The 26,947-nt window shown below is 40.3% G+C and overlaps 1 long non-coding RNA gene across 3 annotated transcripts in view; it reads left to right on the top strand.

The window, feature by feature from the left end:
* The window catches only part of LOC132657175 (uncharacterized), a 426,450-nt gene extending 400,192 nt beyond the window's left edge, over nucleotides 1-26,258 (top strand). For all 3 annotated transcript variants that reach the window (XR_009594952.1, XR_009594951.1, XR_009594953.1), the window contains one exon: nucleotides 22,443-26,258. This is a non-coding gene — a long non-coding RNA (uncharacterized LOC132657175). The remainder of the gene's footprint in view (nucleotides 1-22,442) is intronic.
* Nucleotides 26,259-26,947: the final 689 nt, after the last annotated feature.

Raw genomic sequence — 26,947 nt, 5'->3', positions numbered from 1 at the left:
TCATTTGTTTCTATACACATTTTAATTTCTTTTTTGATTTCATCTGTGATTTGTTGGTTATTCAGCAGCGTGTTGTTCAGCCTCCATATGTTGGAATTTTTAATAGTTTTTCTCCTGTAATTGAGATCTAATTTTACTGCATTGTGGTCAGAAAAGATGCTTGGAATGATTTCAATATTTTTGAATTTACCAAGGCTAGATTTATGACCCAAGATGTGATCTATCCTGGAGAAGGTTCCGTGTGTGCTGAGAAAAAGGTTAAATTCATTGTTTTGGGGTTGAAAAGTCCTATAGATATCAGTTAGGTCTAAGTGGTTTATTGTATCATTTAAAGTTTGTGTTTCCTTGTTAATTTTATGTTTAGGTGATCTATCCATAGGTGTGAGTGGGGTATTAAAGTCTCCCACTATCATTGTGTTATTGTTAATTTCCCCTTTCATACTTATTAGCATTTGTCTCACATATTGCAGTGCTCCTATGTTGGGTGCATGTATATTTATAATTGTTATATCTTCTTGGATTGATCCTTTGATCATTATGTAGTGTCCTTCTTTGTCTCTTTTCACAGCCTTTGTTTTAAAGTCTATTTTATCTGATTTGAGTATTGCTGCTCCTGCTTTCTTTTGGTCTCTATTTGCATGGAGTATCTTTTTCTAGCCCTTCACTTTCAGTCTGTAAGTGTCCCTTGTTTCAAGGTGGGTCTTTTGTAGACAACATATATAGGGGTCTTGTTTTGTATCCATTCAGCCAGTCTTTGTCTTTTGTTTGGGGCATTCAACCCATTTACATTTAAGGTAATTATTAATAAGTATGATCCTGTTGCCACTTACTTTATTGTTTTGGATTCAAGTTTATACACCCTTTCTGTGTGTCCTGTCTAGAGAAGATCCTTTAGTATTTGTTGGAGAGCTGGTTTGGTGGTGCTGAATTCTCTCAGCTTTTGCTTGTCGGTAAAGCTTTTGATTTCTACTTCATATTTGAATGAGATCCTTGCTGGGTACAGTAATCTGGGTTGTAGGTTATTTCCTTTCATCACTTTAAGTATCTCTTGCCATTCCCTTCTGGCCTGAAGAGTTTCTATTGAAAAATCAGCTGTTATCCTTATGGGAATCCCCTTGTGTGTTATTTGTTGTTTTTCCCTTGCTGCTTTTAATATTTGTTCTTTGTGTTTGATCTTGGTTATTGATTAATATGTGTCTAGGGGTGTTTTGCCTTGGGTTTATCCTGTTTGGGACTCTCTGGGTTTCTTGGACTTGGGTGATTATTTCCTTCCCCATTTTAGGGAAGTTTTCAACTATTATCTCCTCAAGTATTTTCTCATGGTCTTTCTTTCTGTCTTCTTCTTCTAGGACTCCTATGATTCGAATGTTGAGGTGTTTAACATTGTCCCAGAGGTCTCTGAGGTTTTCCTCGTTTTTTAAAATTCTTTTTTACTTTTTCCTCTCTGTTTCATTTATTTCTACCATTCTATCTGTACCTCACTAATCCTATCTTCTGCCTCCCTTATTCTACTGTTGGTTCCCTCCTGAGTGTTTTTTTATCTCATTTATTGCATTATTCATTATATACTGACTCTTTTTTATTTCTTCTAGGTCCTTGTTAAATCTTTCTTGCATCTTCTCAATCCTTGTCTCCAGGCTATTTATCTGTAACTCCAATTTGTTTTCAAGGTTTTGGATCATTTTCACTATCATTATTCAGAATTATTTATCAGGTATATTCCTTGTCTCTTCCTCTTTTGTTAGGTTTGGTGGGCATTTATCCTGTTCCTTTACCTGCTGGGTATTTCTCTGCCTTTTCATATTTTTTATATTGCTTTGTTTGGGGTGGACTTTCTGTATTCTGGCAGTTTGTGGTTTCCCTTTATTGTGGAGTTTCCTCACTGTGGGTGGGTTGGATGGATGGCTTGTCAAGGTTTCCTGGTTAGGGAAACTTGTGTCGGTGTTATGGTAGGTGGAGCTGGATTTCTTCTCTCTGGAGTGCAATGAAGTGTCCAGTAATGTGTTTTGAGATGTTAATGGGTTTGGTGTGACTTTGGGCAGCCTGTGTATTGAAGCTCATGGCTATGTTCCTGTGTTGCTGGAGAATTTGCATGGTACGCCTTGCTCTGGAACTTGTTGGCCCTTGGGTGGTGCTTGGTTTCAGTGTAGGTATAGAGGTGTTTGATGAGCTCCTATAGATGAATGTTTCCTGGATTCAGGAGTACTCAGGTGTTCTCAGGATTTGGTCTTAAGCCTCCTGTCTCTGTTTTTCAGTTTTATTCTTACAGTAGCCTCAAGACTTCTCCATCTATACAGTACCAATGATAAAACATCTAGGTTATTGATGAAAAGTTTCTCCACAGTGAGGGACATCCGGAGAGGTACACAGAGTTACATAGAGAAGAGAAGAGGGAGGAAGGAGACAGAGATGGCTAGGAGGATAAAAGGGGGAAATCAAAAGGAGAGAGACAGATTCAGCCAGTAATCAGTTCCCTAATTGTTCTCCACAGCCTGGAACACACAAAGAGATTCACAGAGTTTGGTACAGAAGAAAAGGGGGAGGTGGGAGATAGAGGCGACCTGGTGGAGAAAAAGGAGAGTCAAAAGGGGGAGAGAGCAATCAGGCCAGTGATCTCACTCCCAAGTAAAAATGGGTACTGAAGATTGGGTTCTTAAGGGTACAAAGTTGATAACAAATACCGAAAAACAAAGATTAAAAAGCTAGAGTAGAGGTTAGATTCTCAAAAATACAATATTTTAAAAAGTCACAAAACTATAAATATATATATATATATGAAGTTTGCTTTAAAAATAGGGTCTCTTCTTTTTTTGCAAGGTAATAGTACATTATAAAAATGAAAATTAAAGGAGTAATAGAGGACTTAAATTTTTTTTTAATTAAGAAAATGATAATAGTAAAAATATATCTAGAACTTTCTCTGGAGCTGTTGTGGACAGTGTGGGGTCAGTTCATTTTCAGATAGTTCCTTGGTCCAGCTTGTACTTCTCAAGGTCTATAGGCCCCTTCCTATGTAGTCGGTGCTAACTACAGGGTTTTAATCTATTGCACCTGTCACTTCCAAAGCGGTTCCCTCTGTTTATTTTAGCTTCTTCTGTTTGCTGGTCTCTTCAATGTCTAATTTCCACCCTTACACAAGGGGCACAGTGGTGGTCACTTTTTTTAGGCTCACTTGTTCAGTCATGCTATGGGGAGGGAGGAACACTGCAAACAAATATCACTGGCGTGTGCTCCCAGTGATTCAGTCACACTAGGGTTACCCCTGCTCACAGCGTGTGTGCTTTCCCAGTCTACAGTGCTCAGGCTCTAGGTTGTTCTGCTGGGAACTGTCTGATGCTGGCCCTGGGTTGCATGCACTCTCCAGGTCTAAGCTGCTCAGGTTCAGGTTCTTGGGTACTCCACAAAAGCACAGACTTGGTTGAGCCTATGTTTTGTGCTCGTCCCAAGTCCAAGCAGCTCAGGTAACCAGGTGCTTGGAGAGCGCGGTCACCCCCAGTTGAAGGCTGTGACTTATCACCTCCCCCATCCCAGCGGCTCAGTCTTCTGGGTGTACAATGAGTGCATCTTCTCAGGTGTGCCTTGTGTCTCTTCTGGGGAGCTGATCTCTGGCTGCGACCCTCCCAGCGGATGTTGACCTTCCAGAATCCCAAGAAGTCTTGGTTAGCAATGAAGTCTGCTTGCAGTTTGGTAGAGAATGCCTCTCTGGGGCTGTGATTGCCTCCTTCCACCTCTGGCTGCCCACGTCTGCCTGTCTCTGGCTGGGGATGGGCCGGTTGATTGAAAGTTCTTAAACAGGGGGATAAAGTCATATAATTTCTGTTTAAAACACCCATTACATGAAGACTGTATTATAGACTGGTAGCAGTGGAGATGGCAAAATTAGAAGTAAAGAGAATATTGAAAATTTACTATATTATCCTATGTGATAGACAAGATTGGTTGGACAAGGCTGGCAGAAGTCAGGACCAAAATAACTTATAATGGTTCTTATGTAGAAAAAGAATTGCTAGAACTTGGTGATGCATTGGTTTGGGAACATAAGGGACAAGGATTTGTCTGGAATAACTTCTGGGTTGACAGTTTAAACATAATGTTTAACCAAATGTCTGGGCACCCCATTGCCCAATCAGGGTGACCCACAAAGTCAACCTTCACAATATAGAAATGCTATTTAAAGCCATGAATAAAGAATGGATAAAGAAAATGCGGTACATATACACAATGGACTATTACTCAGCCATAAAAGAAGAATGAAGTAATGCCATTTGCAGCAACAGGGATGGATCTAGAAATTGCCATACTGAGTGAAATAAGTCATACAGAGAGAGACAAATTCATATGATATTGCTTATATGTGGTGCAGAACCTAAAAAAAAATGGTACAAATGAACTGATTTACGATGCAGAAATGGTCATAGATGCAGAGTACAAACTTATGATTACTAGGCGGGACAGTGCGGGAGAGGGATAAATTGGGAAATTGGATTGACATATACACATTACTATGTATAAAATAGAGAACTAATAAGGACCTAATGTATAGCACAAGTCAATACTCTGTAATGATCTGTATTGGAAAGAATTTTTTTTAAAAAAAGAGTAGCTGTATATGTATATGTGTATATATATATATGATATCATATACATATATGATTCAGTTTGCTGTACACCAGAAACTAACACAACATTGTAAATCAACTATACTTCCATAAAAATTAATTTAAAAAGAGGAATGGAAAAATTTACAAAATGAAACTATGGGGAGGATGAGATTACTGACAGAAAGAGAATAATACATAACAGGACTTGGACAAAAAAACATCCACCACTCAAAGTCTAATAAAGGGAAAGACCAGTGCTCTGAGTACTGCAGTTATATAATAAACCACACAAAAATTAGTGGAACAGAATAATAGCAGTCATTTCCTAGTACTGTGTCTCATGGTTCTAGAGGCTGACTGGACTCCACAGATGTTTCTTGGTCGAGGTCTCTCATTTCATTACAGTCAGAGAGTAATGAGGCTGGAATCAGCATAGAGCCTCCTCTCTCCTGGGTGTGATACTTGTGGAGCTTGTGGCTGGAAGAGCTGGACACCCCTGGCTTGTCCCTATGTCTCCATGGTCTTTCCAACATGGCAACTTCAGCATAGGCAGACTTCTTCCATGGCAGCTCAGGGCTCTGAAACCATGAGCCCTGCAAAAGAGAAAGCCCACCTTTTGTAACTAGACTTAGAAGTCTCACAGATGGCCTTGCTTCTGCCTCCTTCTAGTGTTAGAAGTGGGGCTTCCCTGGTGGTGCTAGTGGTAAAGAACCCACCTGCCAAGTCAGTGCAGGAGACATAAGAGACACAGGTTTGACCCCTTGGTCAGGAAGATGCCCTGGAGGAAGGCCTATTCCACTATTCTTGCATGGAGAATCCCATGGACAGAGAAGCCTGGCGGGCTACAGTCCATGGGGTTGCAAAGAGTCAGGCATGACTGAAGCAACTTAGCACACAGTGTTAGAAGTGAGTCAGTAGGCCCAACACATATTTAAAGAGAGAGAATTTAGATTTTCTGTTGAAAAGAGGATTGTCAAAGAAGTCATAAATCAGGTTTAACCACCCTCCGCCTCTCCCCCCCCCCGCCCCCTCCCCCCAGTAACGTAGAGAAAGCGGAGAATGCAGTTTTCTAGGGTCCAAAGGAAGAAGTGGTTTCAGATTTTCTTTGCAAAGTTTCCATTTTGGCAATTTAGAAAGCGTTCACCCTCTTCTCTCTGACCTTCCTTTGTGAGTTTATAGAGCAATTGATCTGTGGCAAATGACCTATGTCACCTACTTTATTCCATGATTGATTATGTAAAACAGAGAAAGTTTTGTTTTCAAGAAAAATCAGTCAGAAGCAATCAGAAGCAATTCAATTTATGAATGTAATATGGTGAAGTTATTGAGCCGGATCAGGAGAGACAATTCGGCTTTGAAGATGGTTTGTCCTCAACTGAACCAACTTGGTGATATCAATCATAGTTTTTCAAAGCATTTTGATGAAAAGATAATGGAACCAAAGTAAAACATTTGATTATATGTCAGCGAATGAATGAGCACAACAAAACCAGTCTTCAAAAGCTGCTTCACGCTCCCATGAAAGTGCACAAGCCAGAAAGAATGAACCTCAGCTTCCAGGGGGTGAGAGTTGGAAGCAGTCAACAAACGCAGTCAACCCTTCCCCACAGTGTGCAGGCACTGGGCAGACAAGGAATTAACCACTCACAGTCAGTCCAAGACTCTTGGACTGGTCTTTTCCCCAACTGCCTTCCACCTTTTGGGTTGTTTCTTTGATTTTATTTTATGTACATACTGGAGAACCATGAGGAAGTTATTGACATGAAATAGATGTGAGTCAAAAATTGTTTGTGCTTTATTTCTTCTCCTTGTCTCTCCTGATTTGCTTTTTTAAAAAATTATTTTGGGGTGCACTGGGTCTTCATTACTACAAGCAAGCATTCTCCAGTTGAGGCGAGTGGGCAGCAAGGGTGGGAGGGTGAGAGGATGGAGGGAGCTACTCTCTAGTTGTGGTGTGAGGGCTTTTCATTAAGGTAGCTTCTCTTGGGGAGCATGAGCTCTAGAGCATGCTCGCTTTAGCATTTGCAGATCAAGGGCTTATGTTGCCAAATAGCATGTGGAATCTTCCTGGATCAGGGATTGAACCTGTGTCCTCTGCACTGGCAAATGAATTCTTCACCACTGGACCATGAGGCAAGTCCCCCTCCTGACTTACTCTTTATCCTTCTCTGCTCTGCCCTTTGTTCTAGGAGGCTCAGCTCCAGGATCATCTCAACATCATCAACAGGTTTTGTTTTCTTTCCTTCTTTTTATTTTTTTATTTTCTTATGGCTTCAGAAAGAGTACAGGATTGGTGCCTAGTAGAGTGATTCTGAGGTCACCTTTCCAGCCTACACCCCTCACTGTGCTGGAGGCCATACACATCCATTGTCTGGAAGACACAGATCCTGTCAAGTCCCTTCCACAAACCCCTCCATGCCTCAGATTTTAGGAACCACTCTTTTCTGTTGCCCCTTCAGGCCTAGGAGTGGATTTTCATTCTTACTATTTCAGAGATAATGCAAAACTACTTGCTGGTTTCATTAAACACCACCTTCACCTTTGCAAATAAGTTTTTCTTGTTGTTGCTGTTCATTCTCTCGATTGTGTCTGATTCTTCAGCCTTTTGGACTGCAGCACACCAGCCTTCCTTATCCTTCACTGTCTCCCTAAATTTGCTCAAACTCATGTTCATTGAGCTGATGATGCCATTCAACCATCTCATACTCTGTTGCCCCCTTCTCCTCCTGCCCTCAATCTTTCCCAACATTAGGGTCTTTTACTGATGGTATTGGATGGCATCAGGTGGTATTGGAGCTTCAGTCCATTCAGGGTTGATCTCCTTTAGGATTGACTGGTTTGATCTCTTTCTTGTCCAAGGGACTCTCAAGAATCTTCTCCAACACCACCATTCGAAAACATCCATTTTTCTATGCTCAGTCTTCTTTATGGTCCAATTCTCACATTCATACATGACTACTGGAAAAACCGGAGCTTTGACTATATGGACTTTTTTCAGTAAAGTGGTGTCTCTGCTTTTTAAAATACATGATTTGAATATGGCTGGGATGACTTCTGGGTTGATGATTTAAGTGACTGGATGGATAGAGATGTCATTTACTAAGAGGAAGAAGATCAGAGGTTGGCTTAGGGATGTATTAAATCTGTAATGTCCGTGATACTTGAATAGATATGCAAATAAGAAATTAAAATCAGAAGAGAAATCTGTGCTGAAGATAAAAGCTTCAGAGATGACATATAGCCACCATATGCCATATACCTATCTCATACAGGTGGCTGTCAGAGACCCAGCTGGGTGGCCAGCACAGAGAGGAGGAGAGCTGGTGAGGTGCTGAATGATGCAAAGTGAACTTGCCAGGCACCAAAGGTGCCACATTGCTAGCCCTTGAGTAGAAGAAAGGAGAGATGCCAGCTCCAGTGAGGGCCAGAAAGAGACCTGGCCTGTGAGCTCTAACTTGGCTCTGGTGCCTTCTAGGCTCTGGAACACAGCCTTTCCTGGGTCCTTTATCAGATCCAGCCTCTCTCAGCTGAACCTGAGGTTTCCTAATTGTCCCTCACTCCCATTTGCTTTGAGTCCCCAGGCTCCTCTTCATTAAAGCTTACCCTTCCCTCCTCCACTTCCCAACATCCTCCCTGTAGGCTCAGGGAAATTATTTCTTCATCCTGATTTATCCCCCTCTACCTTTCTTTGGGGGCTTCCCAGGTGGCACTAGCGGTAAAGAACCCACCTGCCAATGCAGGAGACAGAAGAGATGCAGGTTTAATCCCTGGGTTGGGAAGATCCCCTGGAGGAGGGCATGGCAACCCACTCCAGTATTCTTGACTGGAGAATTCCATGGACAGAGAAGCCTGGTGGGCTACAGTTCATGGGTCGCAAAGAGTCAGACATGACTGAAACGACTTAGCACACAGCACACACCTTCCTTTAGAACCCTCTTTTCCACCCTTTATTACCTAATAGACTTCATTGGATCATTAAACACAGAGTACAAATCATTAGCCACTGAAAAACTCATTCCCCTTCCCAAAGCCTCCCTGGAGGGAAAAATATTTGCATTCTATTTTTTCAACGCAGCCAAGAAAAACAAAACAAAACAAAACAACAACAACAAAGAGAGCTCATGACTATGCAGCACCTTAAAGAATTTAAAAGAAAATGGGAGATGTGATTTTTGAGATTTTATAATCTGATGAGAAGGGGAGGTTGGGTGGGACAATGAGAAAGTTCACAATGAAATTGTATCATAAGCCAATCAATGTATACAAATCCACCTGAGGAGAAAAGTAACAATTAGATATTGGCATAGTTCAACTAGGAAGCTTTTAAAAGGACAGGAAATTTGAGATAGCACCTGAAGAAGAGATAAAATGTGAATGCTAAGAGAAGAGGTTCTCCCTAGCAAGAAAATCAGGCATGTCTGAATGCACAGAAGAAACAAGAAACCTCCAAGTAGATTTTCTTCATAGGACTGGGAGCAAGGAGCAGCAAAACCAATAAATGAAGAGTTCATTCATGAGATTGGGCGTTTACATCTCAGGTCCAGAATTGAGGATAGACCAATAGAATGCTCTGTCCCCTGTACCATCAGCAACTGTTGGATAAATTAAACAAGGCTTTTAATTTCCCTGTGCCTCTCTGTAGATGTAGATGACCTTGGGCTGTCTAATTTCCTTCCTTAGATCTGAAGGGAATACTATGCAGCTGTGAGAATACAGATTAGAAAATATGGCAATCCCTGGGGGACCCCCAGACCTGAAAAGGTGAGTCAGGCTCATGGCAAGCCAATCAGGAAACAGTTCACTCTACCCAGGAAAGTACCAAACCAGCCAGAGCCTCTGTTACATGGGCAAATACATACAGAGGCCACACGTATTATAGAAGGATGAAGATCTAGCTTGGTGAGATTTAATCAAACTATTCAGGACAAGATAGGCTCCAGATTCAAGATACCTTCTGGACTGGAGTATTATTGGACTGGGGACTGCATAGAAAAATATTTTTTCCTTGAAGGCATCAATATTACATTGCAATATTTAATTCTTTATACAATGACCACCATCAAATTTTAATTTTTAAATTCTGTGATATCTTCATAAGGCATAGCACATGTGTGCTCAGTCGTGTCTGATGCTTTGTGACCCCAGGGACTGTAGCCCACCAGGCTCCTCTGCCCATGGAATTCTCCAGGCAAGAATACTGGAGTGGGTTGCCATTTCTTTCTCCAGGGGATCTACCCAATCCATGAATAGAACCTGTCTCCTGCATTGCGGGCAGATTCCTCACCACTGAGCCACCAGGGAAGCCCCCATAAGACATAAGCATCTGTCAAGTCAACAACAAGCTTTTTAATAAAAACAACTACAATTGGATAAACTCTCTGAGTGAACTCACCCACCTTTGAGTGATGGGGAGAATGGTTGTAATCAGAAGGACCTGGAAGTGACCTTGTGTTGATCTGGGCTGCTGTGATAATCAGGAAAATACCACAAGCATTTTTATCTTGGACACTTGGGTTCTTATTTTTCCTCATGTAGATAAGTCACCTAAAAGGTTTTCTTTTAACTCAGAAACAAATTGCAGCTGGAATAAAATATTTTCCTTTGAAAATGTGTTACAAACTAATTTCCAGTTTCTTCGTCTATTGAGTTACAGATATTGACAAAAGAAATAGGAGAAATAAGCCCATCTGTCAATCAGAGAAGAATAGAAAAACAAGTAGAGAGTTTAATAAAAATACAAAGGAACTATTTCAAATATATTCAAGTCCCTTGCACCTCAAACACATTGTGACAAATACTGTTTCTTGACTACCACAATCAAATGTCCACGAGTTATAAAACCTGCAATGTGCTTCCCCAGTTGTTCTGGCTATATGTGAAAAACATATTAAGAATTATTAGAAAAAGAAAATTTAATAGTAAAAACTGACTACAAACTCTGTTAACATTCAGATGAAGTGCCAGTAATTAGTTCATTTAAAAACATAAGAAACTCACCAGAAGGTATGCCAAGATTCCAAAATATTAACAATAATACTCTTAATAACTTCTATGCTTTGTAGTATCATGACTTCCCTGGTGGCTCAGATGGTAAAGCGTCTGTCTACAATGTGGGAGACCCAGGTTCAAGCCCTGGGTTGGGAAGATCCCCTGGAGAAGGAAATGGCAATCCACTCCAGTACTATTGCCTGGAAAATCCCATGGACAGAGGAGCCTGGTAGGCTACAGTCTATGGGGTTGCAAAGAGTCAGACAGGACTGAACAACTTCACTTTCATATTTCTTTAGTATCTCTTGTATAAAAACTGTTCATTAAAATTTTTGTTTAGGATCAGTCAAAATGATGTTCCAATCATTGGGAATCAGGGGACAAATTAACAAATGAGAACCTAAAAAACACACTACATGTTGGAGAATCAGTACAGATTATCTTCTGTGTAGGGCGTGAGTCTCCAAACTCCATCAGGCAAAGCTTCATCTGTGCTCCCCATCACTCCTCACTGCTCATATTACTGAGTGAACCATTGCAGTCAATACCACAATACCGCACCATCTCCCTGCCCACAATCCACAGAAATATTCTTTCAGGAAGTTTGTCCCTGGTGCCAAAAATGTTTGGGCATCACTAGTGTAAAGAATGACAGCAGCTGGCATATTTCAGGAGAGAATGAGATTTCCCAAGTGCAAACCTAAGACAGCAAGAACCACAAGACACTGCAGCTAAGCATTCATAGGCAGATAATTGAGGTAAATCTAAATGTAAGGTAATGTAAGTGATTTCATTTCCTTGCTGTCAACTACAGCCTTCACAAGTCTTTATTGCACATCATGAGGGCTAAAAAGGGACAATGCCAGGCTGTTTGGTTTATTTTTTCCCCCTATTTAAACATGGAATTCTTTTTATTTATAGAGCTGTCATTAGTTTTCTATGGGACTCTCTTTGTTTCACAAAATGCCTCATAATCCTTCATGGAAAATACTTAGGGAAGTTATAGTGTGGAAAGAATCTGGTCAGCAGCAAAAGAAGTATTAGATAAATTATGTTCCAACCAAGTGATCCTGGAGTTTACGCCAGGATTTAGCCCAAACATAGGAAAATTCAGAAAAAAATATTTTTCTGCTAGTATGTGCACTGAACTTACCATTCTGTGTGACAAAGTAGTAAAGGTGAGCACTTGAGAGAAAAGAAGAGAAATAGGATAGGAATTAGATAAAGTGTGATCAAGGGTGGGAGATGAATAGCCTAGTCTCGTCCTCAACTCCCAACCCATCGAATAGCCTTTCTTTCAAATAAAAGACTCCACTGTAGAAGATACAGGTCTTGTCCTGATCATCTACTTGAGAGGAACACGGGGCTTCCCAGGTGGCGCTAGTGTCAGAAACCTACCTGCCGCAGCAGGAGATGTGAATTTGATCCCTGGGTCAGGAAGATCCCCTAGAGGGGTAGATAGCAACCCGCTTCAGTATTCTTGCCTGGAAAATTCCCTGAGCAGAGGAGCCTGGAAGGCTACCATCCATGAGGTTGTAAAAAGCTGGACTCTACTAAGGGACTGAGGACAGCCACAGAGAGGAATATCAGACTTTTGGCAAATTACCTCATAGGATAATGACTTGTAGGTTTCTAAGGAAGCATTTAGGAGGAAGTATAATTTGATCTTGAAACAGATAGGAGTTAAGACTTCATTCAAGAAAGATTTTCCAAGTATGGTATTATAGAGTAAATTGAGTCCCCAAGATTGAGAATGAAGTAACCAGAGCAATTTGGGGAAGAATGATACTTCAGAAAGAGGGTTTAAATAATTACACATGAAAGTTTAGACAAGAAGGACCTAAAATTACTGAGAACCTTGTATTCAGGTAAACGGAAAAATATTCACTATCCACATGTGTTGAGTAAAAGTAAAAGATCTTGTCTAAGAATCAGCCAACATATTTTTTTCTGAACTAAATTTGAAAGTCTTTATTTTATATTGAAGCACAGTTGATTAACAATGCTGTTAGTTTCAAGTGTATAGCAATGATTCAGTTATACATATACATATATCCTTTTTAAAATCTTTCACCATTTAGATTATTGCAGAATATTGAGCGGCACTCTCTACTATACAGGAGGTTCTTGTTGGTCATCTAATTGATATATAATTTAGTTCCAAAGTATCTGCTGGCAGATACTGAGACTTAGATCATGAAAACACTTGGAACCCTAGTTTCCTAGTTGGTCTATATTAAAGGTTAACTATAAATATCTAGGAAGCTATTTTCAGCTTTAACAACAACATGAAATCAAATAATATTCACAGTTTATGCTTGATAAAATCTTCCAGGCACGGTTGTTAACACTGCTTAATGGTAGTGATGAGGTCACTGAGACCTGAGGATTTGATTGCCTTTCTCAAGATTTCACTAGTGAGGCAAAACTGGGATCAAAATGAGGTGAGCTGATTTCAGAGTTTGCACTCTTAACTCTAGGCTAAATCACTGCTCAATACAGAAGGTATAGTTAGTCAGCTAGTTCAGTCATTCAGTCATGTCCAACTCTTTGCGACCCCAAGGGCTGCAGCATGCCAAGCTTCCCTGTCCATCACCAACTCCGGGAGCTTGCTCAAACTCATGTCCATCGAGTCAGTGATGCCTATACAGAAAGCACAGGTAATATAAAAATTATCAGATTTTATTATCTTTCTTTTGCTTCAAATCATGTTAAGTTACATCTTCATAAGAGAAGAAAAAACGTAAGTTGCTGTTTCATTGTTAAGTCATGTCTGACTCTTTGCAACCCCTTGGACTGTAGCCCACTAGGCTCCTCTGTCCATGGGATTTCCCAGGAAGAATACTGGAGTGAGTTGCCATATCCTTCTCCAGGGGATCTTCCTGACCCAGCAATTAAACCTGAGGTTCTTGCACTGACAGAAGGATTCTTTACCACTGAGGCACCTGGGAAGCCCAAACAGCTTAAGTAAACTCTGTCAAATACATTGGATTTGGTTCAAAATGTTTTCTGTATAAAAGAACTATAAAGTTAGATAGTACCAAAACATATGTAAGAGAACATCTTAAATACATTCTAATCTCTTGGGGGAAATGACCCCATGTGTTAATCCCGGTTCTCTTATCTCTAGAGATTCAAGCCAACATTCCAGATAAGTTCCACATAAAAATGGAATTGGTTAGAAGTGGTAGAAGCACAGACAGAGAGCAATAAGCAAATCCCCAAATTAACTACGCTTGTGAATGTTACCAATCACCTGCCCGGTAGCCACTTTGTGTCTCTGTCTTTAAGGCATGCTCCCAAGGTCATCTTTAGAGAGAATCCAGTTATCCCAGAGCATTGTGGTCCTTGGTAACTTACTCTCTATGCATAAGCTCCAAGATGGATGTGTCTATTTATCAAGCAAGTTACAGTCAAATTTCATTATTTTTTCAAACAAAAGGGTGAATATCTTACCAGTTCTCTTAAATATTTCTGTAAATAAATTTATTCTAGATATGAAGTGCTTTTGTAAATTGTAATGGCTAAATATGCAAGCTAGAAACAAAGAAAAGTACCAAACAACACCACAAATTCTGTGAATAATGCATCTTAGATTACACAGGCACCCTTGAGAATCATCTTTACAAGATTTTTAAACAAATGTATAACAATAAGGTTTTCATTTTTTGTAAGAGAAGACTTTTTTGGGGAGACTACAGAGGAGAGTGGAAAGAACTTCAGTGGTAAAGAAACTGTACCTTTTTTACTTTCTTAGGGCAAATTCACACTGCGGTGCCTCAATTTCCCCATCTCTCAATTAGAAACAATAATATCTATTCTGCAACATTGAAAGAATAAAGGTTGCCATTAAATGTGTTAAGGGGACATAAATTCTGTAACATATTGTTTGACACAGAAGCAGCTTTCAATAAAAAAAATTATATTACCATTGACATTAGTAACACTATTATTAGAATTCATGTCAAATCCCAAAGTCAACTATAAAACCTAACATTTTAATCTTTATTATTTTATCTGAACATTAAAAAGAAGCTTTTGCAAGAAAATCAGAGAGAAATTTGAAGTCAATACAACTTATTCAATTCTATTAGACAGCCACACAGGTGGACATACTGATTCAGCCCAAAGAATTAATGCTGAGTATTACTGAAGGGAAAAAAAAACCTCCTTAAGAGCAATGTGGGGGAAAAAAGGAAGAGGATGTTGGTGAGAGTCATTTGAGAATTTTCAGTTCCACCAATGACAGTAAATATTCTGCAGCTTCTTTGTTCTTGATGAAACTAAACAGTCCCTATTGTGTAATGGAACTTAGTTTCTGTCTTGAAGGAATAATTACAGAATAATAATGGGATCACTAAGAAATTTATGAGTGTAAAATAAGTGTCTTTACCATAATACCAAGATATGATGAAGTAAAGGAAGTCAACAGCCCCATCTCATCAAAGCCACTTGAAGGTGTTAATGTCTTCCAAATGTCAAAACAACACGACAATTTAGTTAAAAAATAGTCAAATTCCTAGAGTGTATGTTAACAAAACACATGAAATATATGCTTAAAAGACTAAAGTTTTGCATTAAAAAAACCCAAAACAGTCTCTTTGGAAGTCTTAAAAAGAATTTCAAAGCATTGTACCATTGCATCCCTCATTCAGGGGCCAGCTGCACCGCACATGACTTGTGAAGTCATGCAGGTCACTGGGCTAAGAAGTGTGCTGTGCTTAAGGTTAAATGGTTTGTGTTTGCCTTCTTCTTCTCCATGTTCTTTGATAACCTAGAGGGGTGGAATTGTGAGGGTGGTGGGGGGAGATGAGTGGGAGGGAGGTACAAGAAGGAGGGATATATGTACACATATAGCTGTTCACTTCACTGTATAACAGAAAGTAACATAACATTGTAAAGCAATTGTACTTTAATAATTTTTAATTAAAAATTTTAAATTTTATCTTTGAATTTATTTGTGTTTTGTCACTGAAGTCCCCTGGGACCATGAAGCACGTGCCATAGTTCTGGACTCTTGACTCAGATGACCCTGCCTCCTACCAGCCTCCCTGGGTTCTTTCCAGCCCATCCCTGCATCCTCAGGGCTCTTTAAGCTCTCCCTTGATGCCCTTGCCCAACAACCTTCTCTGCCCTCCTCCACTGATGGGCATGAGTGTGCCCAGAGAGCTGGAGTTAGATGTAGGGTTTTCTATGTCTTAGGATGGGGCGTGGTAGTAGCTGTCCCAGTCCAAGCAGGCAGGGAGCCCCATGGCCTGCTCACAGGGGTTTACCAAACCTCACATGCACACCTGAAGGAGGACCAAGCATGCCTAAGGGGAAGCTGCAGGCTGTCTCGAATGCCTTGGGTATAATTGTGGACAACAGCAAAGATCACAAGAAGTGAGCCTGCACCCTAGTGGGTCCTGGAGGAAGACCAGCCTAGCGCCAAGATGCTCTGCTTCCTGCAGAAATGGGACGCCCCACGGCATGGTGTGCAGGAACAGAAGGCCGAGAACAGGCAGGTGGTGGAGCTGCAGCTGTGGGGCCAGGCCTGGCAGGCTCTTCGCAGAGAACAGAAGGAGCTGGTGGCCTTGCCGAGGGAGCTGGGTGAGGAGGAGACAGCTGGGCCCTGGAGCAGAAGCCGTCAAGGTCAAGGGCACATGGCCCAGCACGCTGAGCCTGGGCACACTGCCTCCGAGAGCAGCCAAAGTGGTGCCCAGGCCCAAAGCAGTGATGGAATTTGCTGGAGGTGGAGGCCTGAGTCGGCCCTGCTGCCACTCTGTCTTTGGGGCTTCCTTGGGGGTTACACATGTACTACCTTTGATTCCTCCCTGTTTTCTTCTAACTTGAGGATTCCTGGCTTGCTGCCACTGTGGGAATCAGGCACCACGTTTTCTCTTTTCTGGGTGGGGTTAGCACCATCCACCACCCCCACCTCCAACACACAGACACACACACATACGGACATCAGATTCCTAAGGACTCCCCGGAATCTGACTTGGGGTGTCTGTTTTCAGTCCCTGTCCATCGCCCCTTTGCCTTCCAGTCCGAGGGCCCTTACCATGTCCTCCACACATCCATGAATAAACTTCCTGCTCTAAACTGTCGGAAAAAAAAAAAAAATCCCTGGAGTGGCCTCTCCTCTGTGGGTTGTGGCAGTAAGCTTGTGCAAAGAGACATAGCCCAGGAAGAGAAGTAGCCCATTGCCTCAGGGGGTATAACATCACACAGCAAATAGCACACACCAGGACAAATCAGGAAAGGGAGCTGTCCACATCAGCACCCTGCTGTTCTTGTTCAGTTGCTAAGTCATGTCCTACTCTTTGCGGCTCCATGGACTGCAGCATGCCAGACTTCCCTTCCCTTCACCATCTCCTGGAGTTTGCTCAAACTCATGTCCATTGAGTCGATGGTGCCATCAAGACATCTCATTCTTTCTTCCCTTTCTCCACGGTGTGCAGCCAAAAAATAGATAAATAACTAAAAATCATTTTTTTAAAAGACTTGGAAAAAAAATTTTCAAAATCACTACCAGAAGAGCCATCTTTAAAAAATAAACATCTGGAGACGTCTACTTCTGGAAAGATGAAGTGGACATAATTTTCTCTATTCTTTCTACTAAGTACAACAAAAATCCTTGGACATTATATATATAATAGTGAAACTGAGAGTCCCTCAGTCGTGTCCAACTCTTTGCAACCCCATGGACTGTAGCCTGCCAGGCTCCTCTGTCCATGGGATTCTCCAGGCAAGAATACTGGAGTGGGTTGCCATCTCCTTCTCCAGGGTATCTTCCCAACCTAGGGGTCGAATCCTGGTCTCCTGCATTGAGGGCACATTCTTTACCAGCTGAACTACAAGGGAAGCCCAAGAACACTGGAATGGGTAGCCTATCCCTTCTCCAGGGGATCTTCTCGATCCAGGAATCGAACCAGGGTCTCCTGCATTGCAGGTGGATTCTTTATCCACTGAGCTATGAGGGAAGCCATATATATATGAAATAAGCATAAGAAATAAGTGTAACAAGTATCTAAAAGATGGAGAGATGACAGCAGACCAAGCAGTGTCCTTAAGACACGAGGGATAACACACTGGCAAGTTTTCTGGATTTCCTTCTTGTCTCAGACTAGAAACTGAAGAAGCTGACAACCCAGAAATCCAACAGGTACAGACACACAAAAGCGTTTCATGGAAAACCTGCTTTCTCTACCCAAAAGGAAAGGGGCAGCCCACCAAGAAAGAAAAATTCTATCCAGCAACACCTCTATTCTAGCCAAACATTACAGAAAGAAAAGAAAAAAAAAAAGTGAATCCACTCCCATCCATGTCAGCTAAGGTTAAATGAGGCATGGATACGGCTGGATTAGTTAGACTTCCATGCTCATAAAGATATAGGGAGATGCTCCAAGCTTCTGCCCAAATGTGTGTTCTTAGTCACTCAGATGTGTCTGATTCTTTGTAACCCCATGGACTGTAGCCCAGTAGGCTCATCTGTCCATGGGATTTCCCAGGCAAGACTACTGGAGTGGGTTGCAGGGGATCTTCCTGACCCAGGGTTGAACCTGTGTCTCCTGCATTGGCAAGAGGATTCTTTACCACTGAGCCATCTGGGAACCCCCCTGCCCAGATAGAATCAGAAAAAACAAAGAGGGAGCCAGGACTTTGGTCCATCTGGTAAAGACGCCCCCTTCCCCTCCCACATTATTGAAGACAAAAGGGGAATCCTGAAATTTCACTGCCACCCAGCACGCATGAGATGGCTATTCCTCTCAACAGTGGGTTGGCTCAGAAGAAGCCCTGTGGAACACAGCAGACCAGCTAAAACAAAAAGTTAAAAGAAGATCTAGAGACTCATTTCATTATACACAAAGTCCAGTTTTCAAAAGAAAGTTATTTGCCCAAGTAAGAACCAGGAAGTCCTGAAACTCCACACAAAAATACAGTGAACAGATGTTAACACCAAGATGCTAGCCATCTTAGAATGATCTCATCAAGATTTTAGAGCAGCTCTGATAAAAATGTTTCAGTGAAAAATGAACACATTCAAAACAAATGAAAAAATAGACTCAGTGAAGATATAGAAAACTTCAGCAAAAAAAAAGAGGAGACATTAAAAATAACAGACATTTGAATTTATTTTCGGCCATGCCACAGGGCATGTGAGATCTTAGTTGCCCAAACAGAGATGGAACCTGCAACCCCTGCATTGGAAGCTGGAGTCTTAACTACTGGCCAGCCAGGGAAGTCCCCACAAATAGACATTTTAGAGCTGAAAAGTATAATAGCAAAGCAATAACACTGAAATAAAGAGCCCAATAGATGGACCAAGACCAGAATGTAGAGAACAGAGGAAAGAATCAATGAAATGGAAGATACAATAATACAAATTACTCAGTCTAAGAAAAGAGTGGAAAAAACTAATAAACAGAGCCCCAGAAACTTAGGGATTATAAACTAGGTAAACATTCATACCATCAGGGTCTCATTAAGAGTGAAGAATCAGACTGGGGCAAAAAGTACTCAAAGGGAAAATAATGGCTGAAAAAAACTGGCAAGACATATAAATCTACCAATTCGAGAAACTAAAGAAGCCTTAAATGGCATAAACCCAAATATATTTGTGGCAAGACACATCATGCTTGCACTTGTGAGAACTAAAATCAGGGGAAAAAATTGAAAACAGCCAGAGAAAAAAAGGGCATCTTACGTATAGAAGGGAAAGGAGTTTGAATCATTCTTCACTCATCAGAAACCATGGAAACCAGAAGAAAATGGTGTAGTGTATTTCAAGTGCTAAAAATAATAATAATAAAAACTCAAGCTAGAATCATATTCCCAGTGAAAACAACATTTAGCAATAAAAAATCAAGACATTCTCAGATAAAGAAAAACTAAGAGAATTTATTGCCAGCAGATCTACTCTAAAAGAATGTCTAAAGAAAGTTCTCTAAACAGAAAAGAAATGCTCGAAGAAGGAAATTTGGAAATTCAAGAAAGAAACAAAAACATGATTAACAGAAATACAGGTAAAATTTTGTTCTCCTTCTTCTTGTGAGGTCTTAAAATTATGTTTGATGGTTGAGGAAAAAAATGTCATATTATCTGATGTAGTTCTAAATGTATGTATGGGAAATAGAAATCCAATTATATCATAAACAGAGCAGAGTAAAAGAAGGCAAAGTTTCTATAGTTCACTTGAACTAGTAAAATGATGACATCAGGAGACTGTAAGTTATGTAAATATGATTTAAAACCTAGAAAGTATATGTGCACATATACATATATATCAGTCAGTCAGTTCAGTCGCTCAGTCGTGTCTGACTCTTTGTGACCTCATGAATTGCAGCACGCCAGGCCTCCCTGTCCATCACCAACTCCCAGAGGTCACTCAAACTCACGTCCATCGAGTCAGTGATGCCATCCAGCCATCTCATCCTTGGTTGTCCCCTTCTCCTCCTGCCCCCAATCCCTCCCAGCATCACAGTCTTTTCCAATGAGTCAGCTCTTCACATGAGGTGGCCAAAGTGCTGGAGCTTCAGCTTTAGCATCATTCCTTCCAAAGAAATCCCAGGGCTGATCTTCTTCAGAATGGACTGGTTGGATCTCCTTGCAGTCCAAGGGACTCTCAAGAGTCTTCTCCAACACCACAGTTCAAAAGCATCAATTCTTCGGCACTCAGCTTTCTTCACAGTCCAACTCTCACATTCATACATGACCACTGGAAAAACAATAGCCTTGACTAGACGAACCTTTGTTGGCTAAGTAATGTCTCTGCTTTTGAATATGCTATCTAGGTTGGTCATAACTTTCCTTCCAAGGAGTAAGCGTCTTTTAATTTCATGGCTGCAGTCACCATCTGCAGTGATTTTGGAGCCCCCCAAAATAAAGTCTGACACTGTTTCCACTGTTTCCCATCTATTTCCCATGAAGCGATGGGACCAGATGCCATGCTCTTCGTTTTCTGAATGCTGAGCTTTAAGCCAACTTTTTCACTCTCCTCTTTCACTTTCATCAAGAGGCTTTTTAGTTCCTCTTCACTTTCTGCCATAAGGGTGGTGTCATCTGCATATCTAAGGTTATTGATATTTCTCCTGGCATCTTGATTCCAGCTTGTGCTTCTTCCAGCCCAGCGTTTCTCATGATGTACTCTGCATATAAGTTAAATAAGCAGGGTGACAATATACAGCCTTGACGTACTCCTTTTCCTATTTGGAACCAGTCTGTTGTTCCATGTCCAGTTCTAACTGTTGCTTCCTGACCTGCATATAGGTTTCTCAAGAGGCAGATCAGGTGGTCTAGTATTCCCATCTCTTTCAGCATTTTCCACAGTTTATTGTGATCCACACAGTCAAAGGCTTTGGCATAGTCAATAAAACAGAAATCGATGTTTTTCTGGAACTCTCTTGCTTTTTTGATGATCCAGCAGATGTTGGCAATTTGATCTCAGGTTCCTCTGTCTTTTCTAAAACCAGCTTGAACATCTGGAAGTTCATAATTCATGTATTGCTGAAGCCTGGCTTGGAGAATTTTGAGCATTACTTTACTAGTATTTGAGATGAGTGCAATTGCGTGGTAATTTGAGCATTCTTTGGCATTGCCTTTCTTTGGGGTTGGAATGAAAACTGACCTTTTCCAGTCCTGTGGCCACTACTGAGTTTTTCAAATTTGCTGGCATATTGAGTGCAGCACTTTCACAGCATCATCTTTCAGGATTTGAAATAGCTCAACTGGAATTCCATCATCTCCAAGGGCTTTGTTCATAGTGATGCTATATATATATCCCTGTGTCAGGAAGATTCCCCTAGCGGAGGAAATGGTGACCCACTCCAGTATTCTTGCCCAAAAAATCCCATGGACAGAGGAGCCTGGCAGGCTACATTCCATTAGATTGCAAGAGTCAGATACAACTGAACACATACATGCCCAGGTGGCTCAGTGGGTAAAGAATACTCCTGCAATGCAGGAAATGCCAGAGAAGTGGGTTCAATCCCTAGGTCAGGAAGATCCCCTGGAGGAGTGCATGGCAACCCACTCCAGTATTCTTGCCTGGAGAACCCCAGGGACCGAGGAGCCTCATGGGCTACAGTCTACAGGGTTGCAAAGAGTCGGGCATGAGTGAAACTACTGAGCAGCATAAATATGTATATATATGTATATATATTTCAAGACTCGCTATATAAGTACAATTATATAGTGCGTCTTGAAATCAAACGGATTCCACTCACTTTCTTCCACTTCTGTGGGTGACTTGTATATTACTCTCTCTCTAACATAATGAAATTTTTTAAAAATGGAGTAATGTAATCAGAAAATCCTTGCTCTAAAAATAATCATTTAGTATTTCCCCACAAAGTAATGAGATGAAAATGGCCCTGGTTAAGTCAAAGTCACTGCAAAATTGCCATAAGTCAAACTTATGGCAATTTGTACGATAAGCGAACCAGGAAGAGGAATTTTTTTTGAACAATATGCTCTGGTCATGAAATGGTTACTGCACATTTTTAAAAAACCTAGTTCATATGCTTATCTACTTCCCAAAGACCTTTGCATTCTAGTATTTTAATATATGCCTTGGGTGTTTATTAATAGGCACTTTGGAAAATCATTCAGGCCACTGGCTTCCTTCATTTTAGTGACGGGAAATAGTAATTTACTAAATAGCAACTCATTAATGTGAAAGAGTTAATGGAAAGACTATGTTATGCATTTTGATAATCTACTTCAATAAATATAAGCACATAATGATGATTATTTAGAAATATAAGCAGCAACAGTAAATCTAAATAAAGCCATTATTTACAAAGTTATGGCCAGTAATATTTTCCCACATATTGTTAGGATGAAAATGATTTTCTTGTCTTTTTATTCTAGATTGTTGATCATTTATAATTAAGGAGAGAAGAAAATCATTTCCGAGGAAGTCCAAAGAAAAGAACTTGGACGAAGGATGACGATAGCTGTTCTTTGCCCTTGAAACTGTTCTGGGTGTTATGAAGTGATCTCTTTTCCTTTTCTGTTTACTTTACTCACAAGACAAAGCATTCTTGGCATCACAGTATTGGTGGGTCTCCTCTGCTTTTGCTGCATAAACAGTTTCCCAGTAAGAAGGGATATGAAATATTGCAGGGGTGAGACATACAACAGGATGATTTCTTCCCTTTTCTTTCCTGGAACCAATCTGAATGAAGACTCAGAGACGAGAGGAAGAAGAGCAGCTACCAAAATCAGGCAATGAGAGAAAGAAAGTGAGCAGATGAGAAGTACAGACACCAAACGTATCTTGGGACGAAGATGAGAAGAAGCTGAAGATTTGTCATTTTCACTGTTACCATTTTCTGTTGTATTTTAAATCTTGGTGCTTTTATGGAGGAGGTACACACTTTTCATATAATGGCTTGGAGAAAATTTGTTAATGTACCTGTTCCTCACTGGCCTTTTTTAGTCCATCTTTTCCTTAGTACTGAAAAGGCTCACAGGCAAAAGAAACAGAACTCTTTATAAGTGCAGTAGTGAATTCTAATTATTTTTCAAGTTTATTCTGTTATTTTAGCCATGGAATAGCTGTATATTTGTATCCATCTTTTAATTGAATGTATAGTCTTTCTTTCAGTTTTCACTAATTTGCCTAATTTACCACTCTTTGAGGTTTCTGGAGTCTTTTTTCATACTTTTAGGGTCTGAAGTTTGCTTCCAACAAGAGTGTTCCTTAATCTAGCAAAAGTTAGCCGTTGGTCAATAACCATGAACCAGTCATGGAATGATTTTTCCTTGATAATGAAGTCTTAGCCTCTATCACAATCATTTCAATCATATACAGGGCTTAGAATTTCAGCAAACATCCTCTGATGCTCTGTGGACAGCCCTCAACCACTTGCTCAAAACAAGCCAGTCATCTAAGTTGCTTCCATGTCCTGGCTATTGTAAATAGGGCTGCAAAGAACATTGGGGTACATGTGTCTTTTTCAATTCTGATTTCCTCAGGGTATATGCCCAGTAGTGGGATTGCTGGGTCCTATAGTCGTTTTATTCCTAGTTTTTTAAGGAATCTCCATCCTGTTCTCCATAGTGGTTGTATCAGTTTGCATTCCCACCAAGCATGTAAGAAGGTTCTCTTTTTTCCATACCCTCTCTGGCATTTATTGTTTGTAGACTTTTTGATGATGGCCATTCTAACTGGTGTGAGATGATACCTCATTGTATTTTTAACTTGTATTTCTCTAATAATGAGCAATGCTGAGCATCTTTTCATGTGTTTATTCACCATCTGTATGTCTTCTTTGGAGAAATGTTTGTTTAGGTCTTCTGCCCGCTTTTTGATTGGATTGTTTGTTTTTCCAGTATTGAGCTGCACGAGCTGCTTGTATATTTTGCAGATTAATTCTTTGGCAGTTGTTTCATTTGTTATTATTTTCTCCCCATTCTTCAGGTTGTCTTTTCACCTTGCTTATAGATTCCTTCATTGTGCAAAAGTTTTTAAGTTTAATTAGGTCCTGTTTGTTTATTTTTGTATTTATTTCCACTACTCTAAGAGGTGGGTCATAGAGGATCTTGCTGTGATTTATATCAGAGAGTGTTCTGCCTATGTTTTCCTCTAAGAGTTTTATAGTTTCTGGCCTTAAAATAATTATCCTTCAGTTAAAATATATAAGTAAATTAAAAAAAAAAAAACAGTGAGCCTAGTGATGGCTAGTCAGCAGCATCATTGAGACCAACTTCTAAAAAGAGACTGTATTTAAATTCTTTGCTGATGCTTCACAGAGGTTTAATGTTCAGGGCTTGGGCTCCACTGACCCCTAGGACTGAAGGAAACTGGTAGAGATACTCTGCAAGGAAAAGACAAGAAATATATTTGCTTTTTCAAAGAGTCCTTGGAGAAGATAGGAAGGTCTGGTGGGGATTTACAACACTTAAAAATCTGTTTTTTGCCTCTCTCTCTAGGAGGGCCCAGGCCAGGCAGCCTCTCAACCCATTTCTCTTCCTTCTGCACTCTGTTCTCTGTGCCAGGAGGCTCAGCCACATGGGCTGCATCCATTGACTCCTTCCCCAAAGATGAATAGCTATGTTCAGCTAATGGGGAGCCTTGGCAAGACAAGGAGAGAGAAAAATGAGGTTGGAACATCTCTCCCCTAGTTCTCTCCTTAAGAGGTTGCCTTTTCTTTTCTTTTTTCTTTTTTTTAAATTTGAGTGTAATTGCTTCAGGCTTCCCTGGTGGCTCAGTGGTAAAGAATCTGCCTGTAATGCAGGAGATGTAGGTTTGATCCCTGCTTTGGGAAGTTTCCCTGGAAAAGGAAATGGCAACCCACTCCAGTATTCTTGCGTGGGAAATTCCATGGACAGAGGAGCCTGGTGGGTTACAGTCCATGGGGCTGCAAGAGTCAGACACAACTTAGCCACTAAACAAAGCAACAACAGAATCGCTCTATCATGTTGTGCTAGTTTGTGCGGTACAACATGGTGAACCAGCCATACGCATACACATCTCATCTTCTCGAGCCTCTCTCCCGCTGAAAGATCACTCCTCTTTTCACACATATCTAAGTATTCTTCTATATGTCCGGAATTCCTTTTACTTATGATTCCTCTGGACTAGGTGTAAGCAGAGGCCAGTACTGTTAGCCTCAGTTTCTTCAACCAGGGTTTCCTCCTCCCTATGCTTTCCCTACATTCTGCATACAACTTCCGAATAGTCCTTTGAAAATAGATCCTCTTCAAATTAGACTAACGTGGGTGTTATTTCTTTCCTGCTGAAATCCTAGTTGATACTTAGTCAATAATTAATAGTTGATATGTATTATCTGTTTACTCTTCTAAAAAATTTCTGGGTATTGACTCATTAAATCCTCCCAATAGCACGATATCAGGAGGTATTATTATTATCCCCATTTGCAGCTGCAGAGAGGATGAACCACATGCCACAGTGCCCAACAAGAAAGTGGTGGAATATGATTTGCAGCAAAGCATTGTGTCTCCTGAGCTTGGGCTCTGCATAAATGGCCCCACAGGTGAGGGCATCCAGAAAGGTATGAGGATTGTAGGTGCACTGTTCCTTCAAAAGTACTGAGTATAATCATTTACATTTTTTGCTAATTTAATCTGTAAAGAGTTACCTCACTTAATTTGCATTTGGTTGATTAATGATGAATATTTATTTCCGTATGTTATCCCTAGCTATTTGTCCTCAAAAGAGATTGTCTTTTTGCCATCTTTGACTATTTATCTATTGAGGTCTTTGGATACTTCTGCTCTTTTATGAGGTCTTTAGGTAATGGTAGTTATATGCATTGCAGTTTTTATTCCATCTTCAGACACAGAAATTTATATATGCTTTCCTTATAAATTTAATTCATTTAGAAAAGATTGTTTATTGACAAAGAAAAATGGGATTATTGAAATATGTTTAATAAATGTATAGAAGGAAAGGAAATAAAATAAGCTCCTTTAAAATCATGCAATCAGAGATAACTACTGCTGCCAATTTGAACTACTTTTGTGGAATCTTTATTTAATATTTATAAATAATGGTTTAACCTCTACACTGTTCTGAAACTTCTAAACTGAATGTTTTTCTGTTTCTGCACATTTTGGTGTATGTTATCTGATTTTATTTTCATATATAAAATGTGTAATGACAATAAAATGCCTACTTACTTTAAAATGTTAAACTAATAAAAATATTTCCCTCTGTCATGACTGCCACACTCTGCATGCTCACAAGAGTTTGTCGTATGACCTCAAAAATCTCTTTTTATGTACTTACAAACACATATGGGCGTATTTTCATATGGGCATATTGTTGGTTTCACTCACTTTCTACTTTTGAATATTTACGTTATTTCTTGAGTTTTACTGTTATATGGAAACCCAAGACTCATAAGAGCTGACACACTCAAAGATATAGGGACACCGTGTTTGAGATAAAAATTGATCTAAAGCTCAAACTACAACTTTTTGTGGGGAACTTGAGTCAGACTACATTTTCTTCCAAAATTCTCCAAAGAGAATATAATAAACTAGGGAGCCACATCTTGTATCACATACTAACAGCAAACAGAAATTTGCTTTTCTAATAGTTGTATCACATTATTAAAAAATATGTAGTTTATTGTAGAACGTGTAAAAACTAAATATAAAGAAATCTAAAGAAAATTTAAATTCCTCATAATTCTGCTGCTAAGTCGCTTCAGTCGTGTCCGACTCTGTGTGACCCCAGAGACAGCAGCCCACCAGGCTCCCCCGTCCCTGAGATTCTTCAGGCAAGAACACTGGAGTGGGTTGCCATTTCCTTCTCCAATGGATGAAAGTGAAAAGTGAAAGTGAAGTCGCTCAGTCGTGTCCGACTCTTAGCGACCCCATGAACTGCAGCCTACCAGGCTCCT

Source organism: Ovis aries, chromosome 9 (genome assembly GCF_016772045.2).
Source record: "Ovis aries strain OAR_USU_Benz2616 breed Rambouillet chromosome 9, ARS-UI_Ramb_v3.0, whole genome shotgun sequence".
Taxonomy (NCBI): domain Eukaryota; kingdom Metazoa; phylum Chordata; class Mammalia; order Artiodactyla; family Bovidae; genus Ovis; species Ovis aries.
The sequence above is the reverse complement of the archived record's forward strand: the minus strand, read 5'-3'. Positions and strand labels throughout refer to the sequence as shown.